At 46.8% G+C, this 20457-nt stretch overlaps 1 long non-coding RNA gene across 1 annotated transcript in view; it reads right to left on the bottom strand.

Moving 5' to 3' along the window:
• The window catches only part of pcdh10a, a 44406-nt gene extending 26969 nt beyond the window's left edge, over positions 1 to 17437 (bottom strand). The window contains exons 1-3 of the long non-coding RNA XR_006085384.1: positions 14915 to 17437; positions 13009 to 13067; positions 12645 to 12751 (exon numbers count right to left, since the gene is read on the bottom strand). This is a non-coding gene — a long non-coding RNA (protocadherin 10a). The remainder of the gene's footprint in view (positions 1 to 12644; positions 12752 to 13008; positions 13068 to 14914) is intronic.
• Between the last annotated feature and the right edge of the window lie 3020 nt (positions 17438 to 20457).

The raw sequence follows: 20457 nt of genomic DNA on the forward strand, positions 1-20457 counted from the left end.
AACCAGCTCTTTCCTCATTCCGTCACTGACATTCGAATGGACAGATATTCGAAAAGAAGAAACAAACTAATCAGAAGCAAACAAAGAAGGCATTGAAAAGGAGCCAGTGATGGCAACACCCCAAATTGAATGGAAGATTACATTTTCAGAGAAGAAATTTTCTAATAGATGAATCTATTAGAAGTCAAACATGATCACAGATCAAGTGATCGTAAAATTGATCCATTTTGTCTGTTAAAGTCAGAGTTAGTACAACTATAGGGCATGAACAGATGTACATAATATAATTTCATACCAGCTGAAACGGCTCTATCACTAACCCACCAGTTCTCATGCTACTGAAGCGCCTGAAGCCATGTAATTAAACCTAGCTCTCTATTTACAACCTGCCTCTTCTCTCCTCTGGGACTCCTATTGAGGAGATTTATCAAGCACAATAAAAGAAGAGTCTGTCCCTGCACCAGCAGGTATAATGTTCATTCCTCTTGCAGCTTGTTCCAGATACCGTCGTCGTGTCGCCAACAGAGAGGAAAAAAGTCAAAAGGGCAAAGGCACAAAAAGTTAAGTTATCACAGAAACAAATCCATGAAAACTGAGCTCCCGCACCATATGGTTGCCGAGCTCAATGCTAAAAATGAGATGACAGCAGGCAATTCTGAGTAGAACTGAGAGTTTTGTTACCAGACTGTGCCCTTTCAATGATACGTTTTACACTTTCTGCGTAACTTATGAGTTGTTTATAGACAGAGAGGGTGAGGGTCAGATATCGAGGCAACAGAAGGGAAACTAGAAATTGGCTGAGCAAGAGACAAGAGTACAAGCTGGAAAATTATACTGTGTGTACTTGGTAAATACCATATGCACTACATTAGATTCACAGGATTATTCTTCTCAATAATTTTGTGTTTGGCGAAGTTTCTTTGGAACAATGAACTAGCCTGTAAGAATCTCCACAGGGCAAGTTTGTGGGTTTTGCATTTATTTACAGTGAACTCCTGATAACTCGCCTCTCCAAGGGAAAAGGGCTCAATGGTGAGTTATCGGGAGTGGTGATTTAGACATATGTAGCAGTGGTATTGATAGTGTGATGACTTAAGTGTAGTGAGAAGTTAAGACAGAGTCAAGTTATGAGGAATATATTGTATTTACACACAGTCATTAGGTGCCCAACACTTCTCATGGTCCTAGCCTTAACATAAGATCACAATACTAATAATAATCCTTGCATTTGTTATAACACCTGATCGTATCATTGAAATGACTCGGAGTGCTTCCCAGAATAAACTATAAAGTGCAATGACTGTGTCTTTGTAGGCAAACATAGCAGCCAATTTGTGCACAGCAATGTCCCGTACGAAGCTATAAAGTAAATACTGTTTTTAAACTAGGGATTGTTGCATAGCACATCAGCGGAAACTCCATTCTGCTCTAAAGAATGAAAACAGTGCAGCACATCCCCAGCACTGCACTCGACTGTCAGAATGTGGGCACAAAGTCCAGAGAACGGCTTGGGCCCACAGTCTTCTGACTCAGAAGTGAGAACGCTGCCAAATGAGCCAGGGTAACACCTCAAGCATAATATCTGAAAATTCTCAAACTTAATCTAGAAGCTGGTTTGCTGCACTTCATAAAAAGAGTCATCTTTCAAATTAAAATGGGCAAAAATTTTGCATGATCTTAAATGTCAAAGCAGTGGAATTATGACTAAGACCACAATAAATTTCAAGCCTCAAGCAATTGTCAAGTTCACAGTATTTGGTGCTATGGGAAGGTGGAATCCCAGAAGGTATAGGCTACTTACTTCCTGTCGCTGGACAGTAACCCAGTGGGGTTAGATGAATACTAATTCCTGTGCAATAACTCGTGAGCAAAAGGGGTAAACTATTTTCATCTGATACTGGCAACGCAATTCAAAACAGCAATTAAGCCTCACAAAGTCCCAAATTCTGGATATTGAAATTCAAAATACAATATTATAATAATCCTTGCATTTGATTTAACACCTTATCACGTGTTCGAGATGTCTGAAAGCACTTCACAGAATATACTGAAAAGTGAATTGACTGCATATTTGGTGGGCAAAGCGCAGCAGCCAATTGTGCACAGCAGTGTCCCACAAACAGTCATGGATTTTTTATTAAAAAAAGGGATTATTATCCCGGAAAAGCAATCCACCAACCGACTAACAACTGGGTTCCTACTTACTGCTGGGTAAACAGAGACATGTGGAGTAAGAAAACTTGCCCAAAGCTTCACCCTGCCAGGAAACAAATCCAGGTCCTCTCATTTGCAAGGCTGGTGCTGTAACCACTAAACTATAGGACTCCACAAATTAAAGTTTGGAGACAAATCATCACTACTCACTAAGTACCTCAGGCCTTTCTGTTTTCCAATTATCACTGTTTGTGTAACTGAGATATTAACAGTTGCATTACCTAATTTACATATACACATCAGAGATCAGGAAGCATTTCTTCACACAAAAGGTTGTGAGGGTGCGAAATGCCCTAGAAAGCTTTAGAGGCAGTAGGACTGCTTGAAAGTGATAGATAGCTGGGTACTAAAGGTACTCAGAGGGACAGTGAAAGGCTAGGCATTTGGATCAAAAGATTTGCTAAGATCTAATGAACTGGTGGAACAATCTCGATCAGCTAAATGTTCTCTTATTGCTCCTGTTACCTTATGTTCCTACCTCACATTCTGATAGATTAATAGCATTTTTTTTAGTCCGATTTAAAACAAATTCCAATATCAAAAGCATTAAAAATACTGTTCGTCTTTACTTTTAGTTTCCTATTTATGACCAGAAACTTATACATTTCTTACTCTGTTAGGATGCAATCAGATTCAAAAGAGCAACTTAGGATGGCATCATTAAGTCAACAAGATGGATTGACCGATTAGAACATTTATTTAGTTACAAGGAATAGACCAGTGGGATATTATTAATTTAGCATTAATGAATGAGACTGTGACACATTTTTTTCTCAGCAAGCAGACTGCACTCACTGTAAACTAGCACGAGAGCAGCTTGTTTCATTTGAAGCATATTTATTCATTCACCCAACCATATGTACACGAAAATACAGCATGAACTGGAGAAACAAAACACAAAAAGGGGTTGGGGAATCCTACAATACAAAAGATTGAAGACAGAGGGAATAAAAAAAAACCTTGAGTTGAAAGAGACAAACAAAGCAAATTCTTCCTCGCTACTGAGATTATTATATAAAAACTGGTTTCAGCCTTCTTAAGTTTCCTGACTATTGGAACAAAAAAAACTGTTTGTATTTATAGGCTATGCATTCAAGCAAACAAGGAAAATGGGAGACTCTTAAGAAGAATAAATAGTCTTACAAATCTACAGTTCAAAAATTATAATCATAGATTTATCTAAATATATATTTGTATGCCAATATAAGAGTTTATTTAACGCTTTCTTCCCAAATCATTAAAACATCCTAATGCCTTTGCTCTCCACTCATCACTCATAAATTTGCCTACAAACACACAGTCAACAGCAACAACTTGCACTTATATAATGCCCTTCACGCAGGGTAGTATCTCAGAGCGTTTAACAGTGGCAGAGCCTGACTCCGTGGCGGGCTGGGCGCGGGGGGAAGGTGGCCGTAAGCACGGACGAAGAGGAAGATTTTCAGGCGGGATTTGAAAAAGGGGAGAGTGCGGGCAAGGCGGAGGAGTTTCGGGGCACAGTGGCTGAAAGCGCGACCTCCGATTGTAGGGCGGAGAGGGCGAGGGATGATCAAGAGGACCATTTCTAAAGCCTACTTTAGTCAACTGGATTTGACTGATATGTAAAGCTTTCTTTACACCTTAATGTCTCTGCAGAGCAAAGGCATTAAGATGCCTTAGTTATTTGGAAAGAAAGTCTTAAATAAACTCTTAAATTAGATTACATGTATATTTTTATTTTCCCCGCTCCCAAAACTGCACAACACATTATTTGCTTGCACGCTCTCGTGGGCAACGATCTTTTAAATTGTGCATTTTTAGCAATCTTTTAAATTGTGCTCCTCGCACGATATCTTCTTTTTAAATAAAACGCACTCGTGCAGTTATTTGTTCTTTCTTCTGACATCTGTTTCTTGAAGATCACTGTTATGACAGAAATAACGATATTTGCCCTACTCTCCGCTGCTTCCAAATGTGTGCACCTGTCAGCCCACCTCCCTCCTGAACTCAGCGACTGCCACGTAATGCTTCACACAGTACAATGACTCTCTGTCACAAGAGCAAGGCAGAGTGGCTTTCCATGACACATCCCCGCGGAGTAGAGACATTAAGATACCTCAATCTTTTGGAAAATAAAATCTTAAATAAACTGATAAAACATGTCAAGGTGTGGTATAAACAAAAGGCGCACGATGGGACTGAAGGTTTACGGAAAAAAACAACAAGCCACCAGTGATTCATGCCTTCAGCGCTCACGCAGCCTTTGGGGCTGTGAATCAATGCACCTGAGATCACCCAGGATTTATTTTGCACCAAACCTCCCGGTCCTGTACGCTTCCTCTATGTAAAGAAAGCTTAATACAAATCGAATCCGGTCGAGTAAAGGTCAAAAATATAATCCGTACTATTACTATTAATAATTATTGATGGTGATACCGGAGTTAATGATTTCTCTGCGGGCGTCGTCCTCATTCTGAAGGAGTCTGTGGCTAATTGATTTAATTTGTACGGAGAAACACTCCTCAGCTCTGTTTGACACCATGGCAGATGCTATTGACGTGCGCTTGTTACTGCATGTTCTATTGGCAGGCGTTTGTCTATGTAAATACAAAAGTGTTTTCTTACATGCATTTGGAGCCTAGTGGGTTTCCACTGATAAGCAATGCTTCAATCGATGTGTGCTTTAATGGTGCCACATTGTGAGACAGTAATCTGCCTTCGAAGAGACTATGACCCCTTTACAAAAGTATATGTATGTTGAAGGCGTCAGAGCAGATACGTTTATGCCCCAGTTATATTACTGGTATCACATCTGTGAAATACCTTAACAAATTTCTTGATAAGAAACGTGCAGTCACCAAATTTCTTCAACTTCCCAAATGCGCCGAATAATTCATTAGATGTTTTAGAAATTTGATACTATTTCCATCTCTCCATCAGGCATTAATTCTATAAATCATGGGTAAGTATAGACCAGGTTATGGGGAGGGGAAATGCAGGTGGTTGAAATGATGGTGCAAGCCTTCAGATCATTGGTGCCTGACTGATGAGATACTATAATAATAATTCTTGCACTTGATTCAGCACCTTATCATGTCATTGAGACGTCTCAAAGCACTTTACAGAATATACTGTAAAGTGAATTGACTGTATATTTTGTGGGCAAAACATGGCAGTCAATTACACACAGCAGTGTCCCACAAGTAGTCATTGATTGAGTGACCAATTTATTATGTTTTTACTGTTCTGATAATTGTTAGGTGTTCTTATGTGAATCTGTACACAACACATTATAGAACATATTATCATCGAACAGATCAAATATCAGATCACTGTTGTTGATGCCAGCTTGTGACTATTCTATTCATGCGCCCGGAAGTTGGCTATCTCCAATCTAACTGATAAACAAACACCCTCTGGATCCTTTTCACCATCACGTTAAGGAGTCTTGTACTTCAGTGGTTAGAGCACTCGCCTTGCAAGTGAGAGGATTTGGGTTTGATTCCCAGGCAGGACGAAACATTAGGCAAATTTCTTTACTCCACACACCACTGTTTACCTAGCAGTAAGTAACAACCCAGTTGTTAGTTGACTAGCGGCTCGCTTTTCCAGGGGTAAGAATCCCATCACAATTTTTTTGAAATAATAATAATTTGGTCACTCAATCCCCGACTGTTTGTGGGACACTCCAATTTTACTTCCAAATCTTGCATTTACCGGTACTCACTATTGAATCTGAAAATATCTCAAGGCAAGTTAAATCGCTGCTGTTCTTGACTTCTGGAGCATTTGGGGGTGAAAGCTTTACAAATAGAATAACTGGGATATTATTGAATGTCACCCATCCCCACTCCCTTCAGCTACACACATGGATCAAACACACCCAACATTCTCCTTAGACTTGTAGTAGGCGAAAATCAGATTTGTAAGGCTACACATCCAAGAAACTGCGCAATTCAACCATTCTGTTTAGTATCAAAGATACATGGACGAGCTTCTGATGGTTGATTCAGAGCAGAATACAAACTGATAAACGCATCCCTTCAAATATCAAATAATGTATCACAAAAAGCTGCAATTAGTACGCAGTTTGCCCATGTTGCCATGTTTGGGGAGAACTGTTTGGTAAAACAAAATAACAATAACAACAACAAATTACATTTGTATAGCATCTTTCATGTTGGGAGGACTTCCCAATGCACTGGCCAGTCAAGGATTTGCACCCGAGCTGGGGGTTAGGATCAGGAGGGGTGGAGGACAAGGAGGATGGGGGAAAGGCATGGTCAAAGAGGAGGGTCTTGAGACAGGCCATGAAGGAGGCAAGGGAGACGTCAAAAGGATGTGGGATGGATTTCCAAAGGGCGTGGGCAGAAAACCTGAAGGCTCGACCATCCATGATGGGGTGGGCAGTGCAGGGTAGGTGGAGCAGGACAAGGTCTGCGGAGTCTGAGGATTTTGAGCTCAATTCTCTGGGGGAATGGGGAGCCAATGAAGCTTGGCAAGGATGCCAGTGATAGACTCAACCTTAACAGAAGTACTATTGTCCAATAAAAACCCTAGTGTCTGGACACCAGCTTTCTCACTTCAGATAGTTTTGACAGCAACGTTGAAATATGCACCCATGTGCAGTGATTTCTGATCAGTGTCATACTTGCCAACTAACTCCCCTGACATCTCTCCCAGCCTGAGGAATAGTGCACACCGACGCCTATTAGACAATGATGCGAGGGAAGGAAGGCACGGTTGTTATCATACATTAATCTCGCTTCAAAATGACTTTTTTATGTTAAATTGAAGAAGCTCCGTGCGATGCAAATGCAAGCTTCGATCACAGCCTTACATCAGTAATTGCCATGCAGAAGTCTGAAAGCAAATTACTGATCAGTGAGCTGTTGCAGAGTCTGTACGTGAACAGCAGCCTGGATCAAGGACAGGGTTTTTTTTAAACACAGGGAAAGGAAATAGATGTTTTATATATATATATTATATATAGATAAAAGTTACGTGGGGTATGTATTGTCTTTTTCTTTTTGCTTTTATTGCAGCAGCTATTCAAATATTTCAAAGGCAAGCTGATATTTAAAATGAACTCACATGAACACCATGACATTTACTAAAGCGTACGAGTTGAGCAAAAGGTTTGCATTGCAAAAGCCCACTGTTATTCAATGACTTCTTCTGCTCAATGTTCGCACAATGCCAGCCAGACTTTCCCTCCATTTGCAGTTCACAACTCTCAGAAACCTCCACGATTACCATTTATCAACATAGAAATATATATAGATATATATTATATAAATAGAGATTTAATTTAGAAATGCAATCAAATGATAGGCAGTGCATTCTACCAGTGCATTCATGCCTCAAAGAGTGGTTCGATCCTGGGTTTGGGAGAAAAGCCTCTGAAAAGCCAGCAACGACACTCAATTTCAATTTATGTTTGATCCCCTGGTTTCACAACCCACTCAGTATTCGCCATCTGTGCATTTAAAAATTTCCAGCATTTGAACAAAACCCGAAAGAATTCAGGAATGTTCTAATGGTCACGTTTGACGTTTGCCACTGTTATATGTGGCCACTTTCTGTCCCTGTGTGCTTAATCCATGCCTTGGGTCATTTTTCCTATCTGATGTCTCCATCTCAAAGTCTTGCTCCCTCGACTGCCAAAGGACATCTGGAGATTTCACACTATCTCCCTGTTTTTTTTTAGTTCTTTCATAAAAGTTCAAAGCTGGTTGAACATCTTGACAGTATCCCTTTTGTGAAACGTCAGTGACTTGTGTTCGCCAATGCATTGAAATAACTGATAAAGGACTTTGTGTGTGTTTCTTTTTTCTGGATTTGCCCGTAACCTACTTCTCTCTGTATACATCCACCATATCCAAGAGATCGTGAAGACTTCTGAAGACTGCAGCAAGCCAGGCGATCTGCGTGACCCCGCGATCTATTTACTGCAATGATCTTAACGCTGATCCCTAAATATTCAGTTTAAATAAATAATAAATAACTTCAAATCGCCCATGTCCAGCTTGCCCTAGCATTTTCTCAACGTGTCTCTTCTACATTGCACCACATATGGTGACATTCGCTCTGTGACTGTTCCTACCGCCGTTTGACAATATCTCAAGTTGGTGGAGAGGTGGGAGAAAGATTTGTGTAATAATCCTTGTATTTTTCTATATATGGTGAAGCCACGAGTTCCACTCTATAACCCATTCATTAATTAATTTCTTTTTTTAACCATTATAACTGCTTCCGTAATGTGTAGTGCAATAATAATAGAATACTGTACATGCCAATAAAGCATCGGAATATTCTGATTGGTGCTGTTGTCTGCAACTCACTCATGAATATCAGCTCAGTCAAATGGCATCCATTAATCCTCTCCCTGTAGCCTCTGTGTGTAATTAAAATATATATATTTTTTTAAAAAAACCTTTGATAGCAATGATTACAATAATTTGAATATTTTTGGGGAGAACTGTAAATAGATCATTGGGAAATTGCATTTAAAGGGAAATAAGCAGAATAAATGGCTTTCACTGCCTGGAAGCTCACATAGCAAGTCACAAATTGGCATCTGAAGCAAAATGGGAAAAAACATAATAAGTTTCATTTGTTCATAATTTATCTTAATGTAAATAAATCGTAATAAGTCAGTTCTTTAAAGTTACCGAGTTATTCTGTTAGACAATTCTCCTAAATGTGCATGATATTATTCCCTCTATTTTCTCCTCCACTTGGCCTGGTCTAGGTCATGTGCCTTCTGGGACAACAAGATGGGAGAATGGTCTCTGCATAACAGACTGTCCATTTATTTTCAAGGAGATGTGCAACAGCTGCTTGCTAAAGAATTTTTGCACGTTTTCTTATTCCTTATGAGCTCCGTAATTAGGACTGGAAACTGATAAGAAAGGGTTAATCAAGATTTTGAGTACTGCACACAGTGTCTTTCCAAAATGCTGCAAACCTAACGGTAATTCAAGAACCTCATTTAGCGGATTTCAGCCACAATATTGCTGGGAGTGTAGACAATGCTGATATACTGGTCAAGGAGACAGACTGACACAACTGGACATTTTTTACCATTACCTGAAGGGCCACAGTGCTGATAAAATGAACTATTTTTCAATTTCTGTCACCTCCTATTAGAACAATAAAGTTGACCAATGGTTTTGTGGCTATTGTGGAGTCCTGTAGCTCAGTGGTTAGAGCACTCGCCTCGCAGGCGAGAGACCTGGGTTCGATTCCCAGCAGGGTGAAACCTTGGGCAAGTTTCCTTACTCCACGCGCCTAATAATAATCCCTCAAGAAACAAAAATAATAATAAAATGATCACTTCAATCCACGACTGTTTGTGGGACACTGCTGTGCGCAATTGGCTGCCGCGTTTCGCCCACAAATACGCAGTCAATTCACTTTACAGCATATTCTGTGAAGCTCTTTGAGATGTCTAGAAGACGTGAAAAGCGCTATATCAAATGCAAGGATTATTATTGGTGCGACATTGCTGTGTACAAATTAGCTGCCTCATTTGCCTAAAAACATACAATCATCACCTTTGACAGCAAAATCCTTTGTGATATCTGGACAACGTGATAAAGCATCATATCAAATGCAAGCATTGTTATGAGAGCACTCACATATCAGCTACAGTATGCTAAGAAGGAAGATACTAACTAAAGGCTCTTCTGTTTTACCCCGCCAATGTACTCTTGCACTATGTGATGCCCTAAACTTAAAGAAAATTCAACTACATTAACGTGGCACGTTTCTCAACTATCTCACCCATCTTAAACTTTCGCATGTAGCACTGTGAATTAAGTGCTAAAGTATAAGAAGTTCCAATAGTATACTGAGGAACTGACGTGAGAGCACCCAAATATGCGTGACTGTTATCCTGGTTATGCATTGCTTTTGGAGGTCAGAGTGGTTCTGCAAACGACCCCACCAGCTAATTGCTGACACACAGCATTGTGTACCTGAACCAAGAGGCGAGTGTAACACAGATCTACTACCTCTGGGGACGGTTTCACTGCATCACTCACGAAAGTGTATGCTGAGCACACCCAATCTAACTGGGAAGCACTTGCAGCCCTCTTGCCCGAGCATTTCTGCAAACTGATCCCACGTTACAGCCCTAGATCTCAACATCGTTTGCAGGTAAAACGGACGGCTACGTCCTTCAGAGAGAGGGGGAGCGAGGGAGAGAGAGAGGGAGAGAGAGAGAGAGGAGATGGTCATCTCTTGGAGCAGAACAGCATTCAAACCAAAGTCTAGAAACTGCAAGTGCTGTTTAGTGCTCTTCCCGACTGCAGCCAACGTAGCAGATCATGTTGTGCCACACACACACACACACACACACACACGGACTGTAAAGTACACAGAGTTACACTGCATCAAATAGGCAGCGTCGCTGAAGACACATACGATTATATTGGTGAGATATTAGGTGTTAGGAATCAGCGTGAATTGTCCCTTTAAAGAGGGTGCAAAACACAGGACCCATTTGATTTGCAGAACTAACACAGTCAAACCCTTAAGATTAAGTCAGATTGAGGATTATAAAGAGCTTCGGCTGCAATGTTTTCCCTGAATAACGTGACGCCGAACAAACAGGTAAATCGTTTCCTTAACGCTGTTTGAATAATACCCAACATCGCAAACTGACGTCCAGAATAACATGACAACTCCTGACGGGATGTTGATGTTCAGACCACACCAGGATCGGTTCATTCAGTCTGTGTCAAAAACCTAGCGCCAAGCAAGTTTGCTCCTTGTTTTTTTTGGGGGGGGGCGGAAAAAAAGCAATTTCAAACATTTGGCAGATATTTCATTCACCAAAGCTTAATAAAATTCCGCTTCGTATATACAGTATTCCCTTAGTTATTGCAGTCCTGCATTTGCAAACAGATATATTGCATATCGATATAATAGTTACCAATTCCACAGAACGTGTTCACTCCTCATCAACACAGTGCACAAAACATTTCAGAAGTTTGCTTTCCTAATTCTACCCGTGTAACATGTCCCTGACTTGGAACCCAGGAGGCAGTTTAGTTTTACATTACTGCCATCTTCTGTGATCCGAACGTATTTAATAAACCTCCATTTTGAAGCAGAGAAGTACCACAGAAAACAGGCAATTCCAATAGTAAAGCCACCCCCCCCCCCCCTCCCCCCCTTAGTCGTTTCGTTAAACGCAACCCACACACACACACAAAAAAAAGGGTAGCAGATTTGCAAAACGATTGCTTCGGGAGCGACGGGCACTTCAATCCCACTGGCGTGAGCTGCAAGTGGGAGAGGGCATCCAGCAAAGTGCTGTGTGTGCTGTGGATTGCCTGAAACTGACCCTCCACCACCGCCTGTGACCAAATTCCTTGACGCCCGACCAGCAAACGGGGGACTGATGGACACGGATGCATGTCCGGAGATCTCATTAAGATCGCATATGCATTGAGGGCAGAGAGAGAGAGAGAGAGAGAGAGAAGGAGAGAAGGAGAGAGAGAGAGAGAGAAATAAAGGAAGCTATTGAATAGCCGTTTGTACCAAACATGTTTTCCATAATGAGCACAGGTCGGAATGGCTCAATGCGACCCACAGGGGAGGAAAGGAGTGGGATTGAACTGCGAGACGTTTCTTGTGGGACAGTTTGGCGTTTAATCCGTTTAATGATATTAACAAGAAGCAGGGATTTCAACTGACTGACTGACTGACCAGAATACCGAGATAACAGCAATGCCCTTTGCAAAGTCCAGCTCAACAACGCGAACCATACAACTATTTCAAAGTCAGGAGCTCTGACTTTATATTATATATATATATATATAACAAAACCAGAATGGACTGGGATTTCAAATGAAGATTCAACGTTAACACACGAACAAACTGTACTGAGATTATATACACACACGCACACACCCCCACACACACACACATATATATATATATATATATATATTATCTCTGAGACTCCACCTGACAAAAAAAAAAACTCGCCAACTGATGAATTGACTGAGATACCGTACGATCGCCCGGAGTGTCTCTCACACAACACGTTTTAAACCGATGGCTTCGATTCGGTCCCGTAAAAAAGAAACTCGTGGCAAACTGTACGACGCGTGTGGGGTTTTTTTTCCTCCCTCCCCCCCTCCCTCCCTCTCCCCCCCCCCTCTCCCCCACACCCCCTTCTTCTTCTTCTTCTTCTTCTTCTTCCTCCAACTCGCGTGTTTCTGCGATGCACCTGACAGTCGCGCATCCGGAGCTCAGAGTGGGTACCACACAGCAGCGCTCACTCGGCGCCGCGTGGAATATAATACAATACGCAAAAAGAAAAAGAAACAAAAAAAAACAAACAAAAAAAAAAACACGCGCACGCACACCACCACCACCACCACCATCACCGCCAATAGCATTTGGAAAACTTCTGTTGCACGGCACACACTTACCCGTGGAGTGAGCTCTGTTGGTGGCGTCGTGGTCGCTGTCCCCCTGTTCGCTGTCGCCGTGGCCACTGTCCTTGGAGCTCACTATGTCCGCTTCCTGGAAAGCAGAACTGGAAAGAAAGCATCGGCAGTTTTTTTTTTTTTGTTTTGTTTTTTTTTTTGGGGGGGGGGGTGGGGGGTGGGGAGACACGAGACGCAAATCAGAGATTTTTTAAAAAAATTGAAAAAAAAATATTTTTTCCTTTAAAAAAATTTTTTTTCATATTATTTTTCTTTTTTTTTAAAAAAAAATGGGTTGCAATTTGCCCCGTCGAGGAGAGAGGTCCGGGCGAGAGATGTCTCCCGTTTGCACGTGTGTTGCGTTTACCTGTTAACTCGACGGGGTCTGTCGACCAGATAGCTGAGCTCGGTTCGCTGGTGTTTTGCCTGGGGAGGGGGGGAGAGGGGGAGAGGGGGGGAGGGGGAAAAAGAGACGGGAGGGGGGTCTTTAATAAGTCATTATATAATGTCAACCAACAGGCGTTAAAACGAGCAAACAGTATAAAGTGCCCGCACCACAGGCACAGATGGGAAGAGTTAACATGAGATGGGACTGACTGACTAACTAACTAACTAACTAACTAACTAACGCGTGTCGGAGGTTTTATTTGAAATTGTCATCGAGACTGAGAAGTGCAATTGCCATTACTAATATGGCACTGGGGACCCCGTAATGGCTGTGTACGGTGATGGGGAACTGGGAGGACAGTTCAAAGCTCCAGATGGCGAGGGATCACATCCGATGAACACCTTTCTAAAACCCAGGGCAGCCCTTGCGGGGGTCAAACAATGTCGTGGTCTTTAACTTTCCCTCTCTGAGAATGCGGTTATTGAATATTACAGAGGCTTTAAGCAGTCGCCTCTCTTTGCGTACTGTGCGTGCAGCCCATACACGCAGTTTCAAAGGATTAAACATTGCGGAAGGCTCTTCGGGATGTGCGTTAGTGCCGGCACCGAGGTGGTTAATGGGCAATAACACGCATCGAGTCGCTTTTCTGCCGGATATTCGGATGTGAAAGTGTTAAGCCTCCCCCCTATATGAATAGCAAGAGATATATTGCATTGCAGTTTAATCTGTGCCGCAAGTCACAGGTCACTTAAACAAAATAGCAGGAGTCAGTCGGTGCGACGTGTGTGCATTGAGAGTGACATTTCACATCACTGCACCCGTCCTTCCTCTAAACGGAAACACACACACACCCGTAGGTACCACAACTGCAACTGATCTGAAACGGATTGCAAAATAGCGAGAGGAGATAGTGAGAGGGATAGTGAGAGGAGATAGTGAGAGGGATAGTGAGAGGAGATAGTGAGAGGAGATAGTGAGAGGAGATAGTGAGAGGAGATAGTGAGAGGGATAGTGAGAGGGATAGTGAGAGGAGATAGTGAGAGGAGATAGTGAGAGGGACAGTGAGAGGGACAGTGAGAGGGATAGTGAGAGGAGATAGTGAGAGGGATAGTGAGAGGAGATAGTGAGAGGGATAGTGAGAGGGATAGTAAGAGGAGATAGTGAGAGGGGACAGTGAGAGGGATAGTGAGAGGGACAGTGAGAGGGATAGTGAGAGGGATAGTGAGAGGAGATAGTGAGAGGGATAGTGAGAGGAGATAGTGAGAGGGATAGTGAGAGGAGGTAGTGAGAGGGACAGTGAGAGGGATAGTGAGAGGAGATAGTGAGAGAGACAGTGAGCGGGATAGTGAAAGGAGATAGTGAGAGGGATAGTAAGAGGAGATAGTGAGAGAGACAGTGAGGGATAGTGGAGAGACAGTGAGAGGGATAGTAAGAGGAGATAGTGAGAGAGACAGTGAGAGGGATAGTGAGAGGAGATAGTGAGAGGGATAGTGAGAGGGATAGTGAGAGGAGATAGTGAGAGGACAGTGAGAGGGGATAGTGAGAGGAGATAGTGAGAGGGATAGTAGTAAGAGGGATAGTAAGAGGAGATAGTGAGAGGGATAGTGAGAGGGATAGTAAGAGGAGATAGTGAGAGGGATAGTGAGAGGAGACAGTGAGAGAGACAGTGAGAGGGATAGACAGAACAAGAAGGATGAGGTGGTGGTAGTGGTGGTGAGGTGAGGGTGGTGGGGTGAGGGTGGTGAGGTGAGGTGAGGGTGGTGGGGTGAGGGTGGTGAGGTGAGGTGAGGGTGGTGAGGTGAGGGGGTGATCGTTCTTGATCGTACAAATCCAGACTTAGACTAGTTTTTTTTTGGGTTTGGTTTGGTTTTTGTTTCGTCTTTACCTCGTTTGATAATATACTCCCATTGGAAATGATGTCCGGCTGCTGGTCAGTGTACCCCGTGACGAGAGCCCCGCAGGGGTTGTGGTCGGTGTCCGTGCTCCTGGCCGGGCTGCACGGCTTCAAGAACATGAGGTCGGTTTTGGCCGACTCCGGGGTCAGACACACTTGGTAGCAGTAATTCTGACTGTGGTGTCCGAAGGCCCCTTCGTCCGTGGAGACCTGCGCCGCGTTGGAGTTGTTGGTCTGGACCAACATGATGTCCGACTTGCTGAGCTTCTTCTTCCTGTTCCTGGCCTGTCTGCAGCAGGAGCAGCACTCCCCGGCCAGGCAGCCGTACAGGTTCAGCTTCTTGTCCTTCTGGCACCGGATGGCCAGCACGATCATGGCCAGGAGGAACACGAAGGACACCGAGCCCAGCGCGATGATCAGGATCAGGGTCAGATCCAAGGAGTTTTCCTTCGGGCTCCCGGCTCGGTTGCGCCTCTCCCCCCCCGGGCGGTCCACCGGGCTGTCCACGGCCACCACCAGGACGGTGGTGGTGGCCGAGAGCGGAGGCTGCCCGTGGTCCCTCACCTCGATCAGGAGCTCGTAAGGGGCGGCGCCGGCGTCCTTCTTGCGGGCGGGCAGCCTCCGCACGGTCTTGAGCTCCCCGGTCCGCCAGTCCATGCGGAAGAGCCCCAGCTCGTTGCCCTTGGCGATGTAGTAGGTCAGCCTGGCGTTGTCCCCGTCGTCGGCGTCCACCGCCACCAGGCGGGTGAGCAGGTAGCCCGGCTCGGCCGCGCGGGGCACCAGTTCCTTGGCGCTGCCGTTCCTGAGCGCGGGCGACACGATGGAGGGCGCGTTGTCGTTCTGGTCCACCACCACGATGTTGACGCTGGCGTTGGCGGCCCGGGGCGGGCTGCCCGCGTCCCGGGCCTGGACCGTGAAGCCGAACTCCTTGAGCTGCTCGTAGTCGAAGGAGCGCAGGGCGTAGAGGTAGCCGTTCTCCGAGTTGATGGACACGTAGGTGAAGACCGACATGCCCTGGATGTCGCACTCCAAGATGGAGTAGGAGATGTAGGCGTTCTGGCCCACGTCCGGGTCCGCCGCGCTCACGGCGTAGATGTACGCCCCGGGCACGTTGTTCTCGGTCACGTACACGTCGTACGACGCCCGGGAGAAACGGGGCGAGTTGTCGTTCTCGTCGGCCACCTGCACGGTGATGGACTTGCTGGAGGCCAGGGCCGGGGAGCCCCGGTCCTTGGCCGCGATGGTGATGGTGTAGGAGTCGGCGCTCTCCCGGTCCAGCGGCCCGTCGGTCACCACCGTGTAGTAGTTCTTGAAGGACGACTTGAGCTGGAAGGGCACTCGGCCCACGATCTCGCAGCGCAGTTGGCCGTTCTCGCCCGAGTCGCGGTCGGCCACGCTGAGCAGGGCCACCACGGTGCCGGTGGACGAGCTCTCGTTCACCGAGTCGGACACGGTGCTGAAGCTGATCTCGGGCGCGTTGTCGTTGGCGTCCAGCACCTTGACCAGCACCTTGCAGTGAGCCGGCACGGCGTTGGGCCCCAGGTCCTTGGCTTGCACATAGATCTGGTACAGGCTGCTCTCCTCGTAGTCGATGTCCCCGCTCACCTCGATCCGGCCCGTCCGGGGCTCGATGCTGAACAGCTCCTTGACCCGGGGCGAGACGTGGTTGCTGAACGAGTAGAGGATCTCCCCGTTCTTGCCCTCGTCGCGGTCGGTGGCGTTGAGCTGGAGGACCAGGGTCCCGGCCGGGCTGTTCTCGGGCAGGCTGACCGTGTAGATGGACTGCTCGAACACCGGCACGTTGTCGTTGGAGTCCAGCACTTTGATGGTCAGCAGAGCGGTGCCGGTCCTCTGGGGCGCCCCCCCGTCCACCGCCGTCAGCACGTACCGGTGCACCGCCTGCTGCTCCCGGTCCAGGGCTTTCTCCAGCACCAGCTCGGCGAACTTGTTGCCGTCTCCCGGGGTCTGCACGTCGAGGAAAAAGTAACTGTTGGGGGTGATCTCGTACGTGCGCAGCGAATTGCTGCCCACGTCCGGGTCGAAGGCGCTCTCCAGCGGCAGACGCGTCCCCGGAGAGGCGCTCTCGGAGATCTCCACCGTGATGTCCGCCTCCGGGAAGCCCGGCGGGTTGTCGTTAATATCCACCACTTCGATCTCGACCCGGAAAAGTTCCAGCGGGTTTTCCAAGAAAACTTCCAGATGCAGCAGGCAGATGGGGTTCTGCTTGCAGATGCGCTCCCGGTCGATCTGCTCGTTGACGAACAGGACCCCGTTCTCCAGGTTCACCTCCAAGTAGGGAGTCCTGGAGCTCGGCACCGTCTGGAACCTCCGGGCGGAAAGTTTAGTCACGTCTAATCCCAAATCCTCGGCGATATTCCCCACGAACGTGCCATGCTCCTGCTCCTCGGGCACCGAATAGCGGATCTGACAGGCAACGCGATCGACCGAGACGCAAACCAGAACAAATAACGCAATCATTTCCAAAGCCAAAGCCGATGTGCGCCTTTTGCTGCCCCCCTTTTTGCTCTTTTTTTTTTTGGGGGGGGGGGGGGGGAGAGGGGGGGAAAAAAAAATAAAGACGATAATATAAGTTTTTTTTTGTGTGTGTGTGTGCGCGTTTTGTGCGTGTTTTGCCGTGCGGGGTGGCGGGGTGGCGGGTGCGCGCTCTGTGCTAACTTCGAGCCCTCTCTACCTTTGCGTTTTCCATGGACACCAGTCCCGCAATCGCAGGGGCGCAGGAAAGGCGAACCTCGCACAACCTTTCCGAGACGAACTTTTATTTGCTTTTAATGGGCAGCGGAAAGATCCTTTGATCTGACGCTCTTCTTCTCCTCCTCCTCCTCCTCCTCCAGCACCACCACCACCACGACCTCCTCCTCCTCCTCCTCCCGCCGCGGGTGTCGGGACGCGCAAATTCCCCGGGACTGGGGGGGGGGTCTCGCATCAAACCCAACCGCACAGCCGATGGTCATATCCTCGGTGCAATCGCGGGGCATCGGGTGTTGGAGAGCTCGTTCGACGTTGGATCGCCTTCGGTTGCACTCAACTCCGATCCTCGGTCGATATATTTTTTTTTTTTCGCTTCCCTCTCACTCTCCCCCCACCCTCTTTTTTTTTTAATCCCTCTTTATTTTCCGCCGCTTCTTGCCCGGTTTGCCCGGTTTGCACCAGTCGCTCCCGGTTCCCTGCGCTGCACTGACGGATTGGAGCTCTCACCGCTCGGGTTTTGCTGCTTTTGCGTAGCGCCCTCTTCCTGCCGACCAATGGCTCCTCTCGGCAAACCCCCCCCCCCCCCCCCCATCTCCACCCCCCCCCCCCTACCCCCCCTCCCACACACCCTCAGCCCCTCTCCCCGCATTGGCCGCCACCGGGAACCCAGCTGCCGTGTGTCAGGCTCATCCCAACCAATCTGACGCCGGGCTGAGAGGCGGCGGCTCTCTCTCTCTCTCCGTTCTCTCTCTCCGTTCACTCTCAGCCACACGAATGGGCTCCGGCAGTCGGTGCTGACCGCCCGGAGGGTTCATGGACACTCACACACACTCGCGCACACACACACTCACACACTCGCACACACACACACACACACACTCGCACAGGTACCTGTGCTCATCAGATCACAGCGCACTTACGCGTGGAAATCTTTGCCCACCGTGTACTTTATCCCTCTTCTGTTGCCACATGTATCCATCGTGGATGGTCCGTGCGCCTGTTTCACCCCCACCACCACATCCCCAACACCCCCCTCCTCCCCACACACCCCCACACCCCCACACCCCCCCCCATCCCCCACCCCCCCCCCCCAGTTTTCCCCCACCTCCCTCCCCATTTTGATGAAGGGTGAGTCTTTCTCGAGAGTTCACGTCCCCTCGTAAAATGGTACTACATATATATATATATATATATAATAAAAGCAGTTACAGATCTACTTAGTTTCTGTGGTGTTAAGTGTGTGCGGTTTTTTTTTTGAGTGGTGGTGGGGGTGGGGGGGGGGCACTGCTTTTAATACTTCTCTCTCAAAGCCATATATTTCAGCGCCTGTCCGGATGGGTAATATTCTGCATCAATGCGAATTAGTGAGAACGGCTGCGAAACCATCGCTCTGCATCGCGATCCGAGCACTTTTCTGCAACGCCAAATCTTTTTTTTTTTAACGTGTAGGCGATTTGGCTAAACGTTAAGAGGTCCCTCTCCGCAAATTCGCACCACCTCGGGTGTGGTCCTCCTTCATTCACTGGTCCATATTTTTTTTTCGCGTGTGTGTGTGTGCGTGTGTGTGTGTGTGCAGCGTTAGTGCATCTATCTGCCTCGGTGAAATGTCACGCGTGTGGGGGGGGGGGGGGGGGGGGGCGTCGGAAACGGAGGGTCTCAGCGATAACGACTGATTCAGTCGGTCGGTCGGTATTCGCAGGGCAGTCGGTGTTGTTCCAGCGCAGAGATCTGCAAAGAGCTGCTTTAAATAAGCAATCGAGAGGCGAATCCGGCAGCGAAAACCAGTTGCTCCTCATTTTGGGGAGGGGGTGAGGTTGCAACCCTGCCCCCACTCCCACCCCACCACCCACCCACCCACCCACACAGTTGGTGTCACACGTTGGCACTGGGAGAGATCGGGAGACAGCGACGCGGAAGGAAGTAGTTTAAAATCAAGACAGAAAATCCAAATCGAAGAAAGCAATGCACACACACACACACACACACACACACAAAATAACACACAACACGCACCAGAAAACCAAGGGGCTTTTTTGCATCAATATAATCACCGAAAGGCAAAAGAACTGACGCCGTTGCACACACACACACACACACAGAGACAAAAAACGACGAGTGCAACTTGCAAATAAAAAAAAAGCAACTTGCAAATAATAACGATCTCTTATTAAAATGTTCGCTTCCAAACTATGTCGGGGTACCAAGGAGTTGGCTGTGCGATAAAGCGGCGCAAATATGCATCAAGTCCTCTGGCGGTGTCCGTAAAATACCAGTGGATCATCTATGGATGTTCACTTACGAAGGATGGGAAGGGGAAGGGAAGGGATGAAGGGGCTCTGGAGGAGCCTGGCGCCAGATGGCTTTTTTTTTGTGTGGGGGGGGGGGGGGGGGGTTAAATGCCAACAAGGGCAGAGATCTGACTCCCTTCAGAGGGTGTCGGTGCTGCACTTAAAGCCAACCACACGTAATTGCAAAATAAAGCACAATGTGTAAGTAGTGTTCCTTTCCCTGGGTGTGAGCATTGACTGACTCTGAAGGAAGCACAAGCTCTCTCTCCCCCCCCCCCCCCCCACACCTCTCTCTCTCTCTCCATTCCCCCCACCCCCCCTCTCTCTCTCCCTCTCTCTCTCTTTCTCCCCCCCTCATTCTCTCTCTCTCCCCCCTTCACTCTCTCTCTCTCTCTTCCCCTCTCTCTCTCTCTCTCTCCCTCTCTCTCTTCCCCCCTCTCTCTCTCTCTCTCCCTCCCCTCTCTCTCTCCCTCTCTCTCTCTCCCTCTCTCTCCCCCCTCTCTCTCTCTCTTCCCCCCCTCTCCCCTCTTCCCCCCC

This window comes from Callorhinchus milii, unplaced genomic scaffold (assembly GCF_018977255.1).
Source record: "Callorhinchus milii isolate IMCB2004 unplaced genomic scaffold, IMCB_Cmil_1.0 Scaffold1, whole genome shotgun sequence".
NCBI lineage: Eukaryota > Metazoa > Chordata > Chondrichthyes > Chimaeriformes > Callorhinchidae > Callorhinchus > Callorhinchus milii.